Source organism: Staurois parvus, unplaced genomic scaffold (genome assembly GCF_062004578.1).
Source record: "Staurois parvus isolate SC_StPar_1 unplaced genomic scaffold, SC_StPar_1.0 ptg000547l, whole genome shotgun sequence".
Classification (NCBI taxonomy): domain Eukaryota; kingdom Metazoa; phylum Chordata; class Amphibia; order Anura; family Ranidae; genus Staurois; species Staurois parvus.
Window position 1 is genome coordinate 219,555 of NW_028318343.1, and position 5,643 is coordinate 225,197.

A 5,643-nucleotide genomic window follows, 5' to 3' on the forward strand; every position below is an offset into this window, starting at 1 on the left:
CAGCAATGGGAGGCCGTACAGGGACCCATGAGAGACTCTGGACTTGGCAGCAGCATGAGGAGGCGGTATATAGGGGCCCATGGCAGATTAGGGGCCTGGCAGCAGCTATGTGAGGCCCGTAATCTGCCTGCACCCTATGTCAAAAAATTTAACACACCAGCAGTGTGAAGAGACCTGAAAGTGGCACATGGCAGCAGAGTGTGGCGATGGAGACAGCAGCAATGGGAGGCCATACAGGGACCCATGACAGACTCTGGACTTGGCAGCAGCATGAGGAGGCGGTATATAGGGGCCTATGGCAGATTAGGGGCCTGGCAGCAGCTATAGGAGGCCCGTAATCTGCCAGCACCCTATGTCAAAAAATTAAACACACCAGCAGTGTGAGGAGACCTGAAAGTGGCACATGTTTGAGGCATGATTCATGGCGGATTTAGTCAGTTGTGTCAGGAACTGGTGGTTTGAAATCCAGACTAATCCACGCCTGATTCATTTTCACAAACGTGAGTCTCTCCACACTTTGGGTGGACAGTCGTGTCCTCCGCGGAGTTACAATACCTCCTGCCGCACTAAACACGCGCTCCGATGCCACGCTACTGGCCGGGCATGACAGCCTTTCAAGGGCAAATTCAGCTAGTTGGGGCCAAAGGTCAAGTTTCGTTGCCCAGTAGTCAAGGGGATTGTCTACCTCGGTTGGCAGGGTGCTGTCCAAGTAGGCCCAAGCCTGTTGTTTGAGCTCCTGCTCCAGGTCCACCTGATGCTGCTGCTGCTGCTGCGGCTGGTTAGTAGTTTCCTCACTGCGCTGGTGAAGAAAGCTACTCATCATCGACTGCAGACTGAGGCAGCCGCTGCTGGTGGAGCTGCCACTGCTCCTACCACCCCACCCCTCCCCTGCTGCCATGCCAGCGGAACGCGAGCGCACAGGGCCCACAGTGTCTGAGGATGGACGTTGGCGCACAAAGGCAGAGACCAACTGACTACATAGGTGGTTTTTATAGTACGTAATTTTGGCCTCCCTCTCAGCAGGTGTGAAAAAGGCCACCATTTTGGACCGGTAGCGAGGGTCCAACAAGGTGGACAGCCAAAAGTCATCCCTCTGTCTGATGGTTATTATTCGGCTGTCGCTACGCAAGCAACCGAGCATGCTATGGGCCATTTGTGCCAAGGAATGCGAGGGACTCCCTGCCTCCATCTCCACAGCATACTGCCACGGTGCGTCTGGGTCCTCTGTCTCCTCCTCCTCCTCTACCAGATGCTCCTGCTCCTCCACTCCTGTCCGCTGAGTGGAAAAACCACCCATTTCACTCAATAATTCCTGAGCACAAATGTCCTCCTCTACCTCCTCCTCTTCTTCCTGTCCTGCCCCCACAGGGGTCATGTGGCGTTGAGATCTGTGCGCCACGTCTACCGCACCCTGACCAGCCATTGTTAACAGCATTTGTTCCAGGACGTGCAACAGAGGAATGACGTCGTTCATCCCATAGTCCTGCCGACTCACGAATAGCGTGGCCTCCTCAAAGGGCCTGAGCAAGCGGCAGGTGTCACGCATGAGCTGCCAATGGCTGACATCTAAGTTACACAGGGGAGTACCTTTATCCGCTTGTAACATCAGGAAATCGGTGATGGCCTTTCGCTGCTCGTAAAGGCGGTCTAACATGTGTAGGGTTGAATTCCACCTTGTTGCAACGTCGCAGATCAGGCGATGCTGTGGAATTCCGTTCTGCCGCTGCAGCTCAATGAGGGTGTTCTTTGCGGTGTAGGAATGGCTGAAATGCATGCACAGTTTACGTGACATTTTAAGGATGTCTTGCAGTGGGATGGTGGATTTTAGGAACCGCTTGACAACCAGATTGAACACGTGAGCCATGCATGGCGCATGGCACAACCTTCCTTGACGCAGAGCAGACACCATGTTCTTTCCGTTGTCAGTCAACATGGTTCCGATTTTTAGTTTGCGCGGAGACAGCCATCTGTCGATTTCTCTGTTCATTACACTCAGCAGTTCCTCCCCTGTGTGACTACGTTCGCCAAGGCATACCAGGTGCAGCACAGCGTGACACCGTTGCGCCCTGCACATGTGATATGCCGGTCGGGTAATGGGACTTGGCACGGGGGTGGCGGCTGAGGACACGGCGGAAAAAGAGGTGGTAGAGGCGGACATGCTTGCTGGACCAAGGACGTGCAAACGTGGAGGCAAAAGCGTCGTGACCTGTCCAAGTTGCTGGTGCGGCTGTGCCGGCACCACGTTCACCCAGTGGGCCGTAAATGACATGTACTGTCCCTGACCGTAGTTACAGCTCCACACGTCGGCGCTGCCGTGCACTTTGGCAGAGACCGACATGCTCAAAGACTGGCCCACCATCTCTTCTACATGTGAATGCAGGGCTGGCACTGCCTTTTGGGCAAAGAAATGACGGCTTGGCACTCTCCACCGCGGCGCGGCACAAGCCATCATTTCTCGGAAAGGTGCTGAGTCCACCAGTTGGAAAGGGAGGGACTGCAGCACCAGCAACTTGGACAGGAGGACGTTCAGCTTTTGCACCGTCGGGTGCGTGCTCGCAAACTGTTGTCTCTTGGATACGGATTCCAAGAAAGACTGTTGACGGAATCCGAGAAGAGGAGTAGCAGGAGAAGGAGCATCTGAACGAGCGGAAGATGCCAATGAGCGACAACTCCCCTCAGCAGAGGTGTTGGAGCCTTGACTGGCTGATAGAGGGCGATTGACGACGTCGGGTGACGGAGCAAGTAACGGAGCGGGTGATGGAGCGGGGGCTGGGGCAGGCAGAACCGCCGTATGTTTATCACGGTTTTCCCAGGCCACCGAATGGTGACGCTGCATATGCTGACGCAACGCTGTAGTCCCAACATGGGCCCCCTGGCCACGCTTGCATTTCTGGCCACATAGTCGACATACGGCTACGTTTACTTCCTCGGGCGGCTTGAGGAAAAATTGCCACACCACCGAGTAGGAAACTTTGCCCCCGCTACTCTTCACTGGCTGACTGCTACTTCCTCCGTGCGCAACGGCACCACTACTGGCCGTGGTGGTAGGCTGCAGTGGAGCTGGTGCTCTACTCCGTGGACGTTTGGCTCCACTGACACTGATGCGACCCTGCTGCTGTCTCCTGGGCAACCCACCGACTGTTTTGCTCGCTGCCAAGCTGCCACCCTCTTCTCCTGATGATGCGGAAGAAATTGCCTGATGACGACGAGGCTGCCAAGTGCGATCAACCTCCTCATCATCAAGTAGGGTCTCCGCCTCACTACTAGCCCCCTCGGCTGCGTCTGGGTCAGGAGACAGACCTGTCTCTAGACCGGCTACCGAGCCACTCTCCTCGCCAGTACTTGTTCGCTTGGCTGCTGAAAAGGCCGATGTCTCCCCCCGTTCCTGACCGCCCTCTGTTAGCTCTTCCTCACTGTACAGTGGGGCTGAGCCCACAGCATGCGATACTTCGCTTGGTGAGGGAACAGCAAAGGACAGGGGCAGGTAGAGGACACGTGATTTCAGTGGGCTTGGTCCCGGGCCATGCCAACTAACGGTTGTGTCTGACGTACCCACCGACCGTTGGCTGTAGGTGTCAGAGGTGACCTGGGAAGAGGAAGACGACCGAGCCAACCAATCAATGACGGCAGGGTTGTCGGTGGAGACACGACCGCTGGATGACACCGGGAGCACTGGCCTCTGGCTGCGAATACTGCTGCCTCGACCCCTTCCTCTGCTGCCACGTCTGCTCGCTCCTAAAACATTGCCTCCTCTGCCACTCCTCTGCATGTTGTCTGACATACTATTTAATTCAACGATTAGGTGTCCCTGAGTAACAATTCTCTGGCACTCAGTAACAATTCTGTCTGTCCCTGAGTATGAATTCTGTGGCCCTGAGTAACAATTATGTGTCTGTGCGAGTAACAATTCTGTGTCTGTGCGAGTAACAATTCTGTGTCTGTGCAAGTAACAATTTTGTGTCTGTGCGAGTAACAATTCTCTGGCACTCAGTAACAATTCTGTCTGTCCCTGAGTAACAATTCTCTGGCACTCAGTAACAATTCTGTCTGTCCCTGAGTATGAATTCTGTGGCCCTGAGTAACAATTCTGTGTCTGTGCGAGTAACAATTCTGTGTCTGTGCAAGTAACAATTTTGTGTCTGTGCGAGTAACAATTCTCTGGCACTCAGTAACAATTCTGTCTGTCCCTGAGTAACAATTCTCTGGCACTCAGTAACAATTATGTCTGTCCCTGAGTATGAATTCTGTGGCCCTGAGTAACAATTCTGTGTCTGTGCGAGTAACAATTCTGTGTCTGTGCAAGTAACAATTTTGTGTCTGTGCGAGTAACAAATCTCTGGCACTCAGTAACAATTCTGTCTGTCCCTGAGTAACAATTCTCTGGCACTCAGTAACAATTCTGTCTGTCCCTGAGTAACAATTCTCTGGCACTCAGTAACAATTCTGTCTGTCCCTGAGTATGAATTCTGTGGCCCTGAGTAACAATTCTGTGTCTGTGCGAGTAACAATTCTGTGTCTGTGCAAGTAACAATTTTGTGTCTGTGCGAGTAACAATTCTCTGGCACTCAGTAACAATTCTGTCTGTCCCTGAGTAACAATTCTCTGGCACTCAGTAACAATTCTGTCTGTCCCTGAGTAACAATTCTCTGGCACTCAGTAACAATTCTGTCTATCCCTGAGTATGAATTCTGTGGCCCTGAGTAACAATTCTGTGTCTGTGCGAGTAACAATTCTGTGTCTGTGCAAGTAACAATTTTGTGTCTGTGCGAGTAACAATTCTCTGGCACTCAGTAACAATTCTGTCTGTCCCTGAGTAACAATTCTCTGGCACTCAGTAACAATTCTGTCTGTCCCTGAGTATGAATTCTGTGGCCCTGAGTAACAATTCTGTGTCTGTGCGAGTAACAATTCTGTGTCTGTGCAAGTAACAATTTTGTGTCTGTGCGAGTAACAATTCTCTGGCACTCAGTAACAATTCTGTCTGTCCCTGAGTAACAATTCTCTGGCACTCAGTAACAATTCTGTCTGTCCCTGAGTAACAATTCTCTGGCACTCAGTAACAATTCTGTCTATCCCTGAGTATGAATTCTGTGGCCCTGAGTAACAATTCTGTGTCTGTGCGAGTAACAATTCTGTGTCTGTGCAAGTAACAATTTTGTGTCTGTGCGAGTAACAATTCTCTGGCACTCAGTAACAATTCTGTCTGTCCCTGAGTAACAATTCTCTGGCACTCAGTAACAATTCTGTCTGTCCCTGAGTAACAATTCTCTGGCACTCAGTAACAATTCTGTCTATCCCTGAGTATGAATTCTGTGGCCCTGAGTAACAATTCTGTGTCTGTGCGAGTAACAATTCTGTGTCTGTGCAAGTAACAATTTTGTGTCTGTGCGAGTAACAATTCTCTGGCACTCAGTAACAATTCTGTCTGTCCCTGAGTAACAATTCTCTGGCACTCAGTAACAATTCTGTCTGTCCCTGAGTAACAATTCTCTGGCACTCAGTAACAATTCTGTCTGTCCCTGAGTAACAATTCTCTGGCACTCAGTAACAATTCTGTCTGTCCCTGAGTAACAATTCTCTGGCACTCAGTAACAATTCTGTCTGTCCCTGAGTATGAATTCTGTGGCCCTGAGTAACAATTCT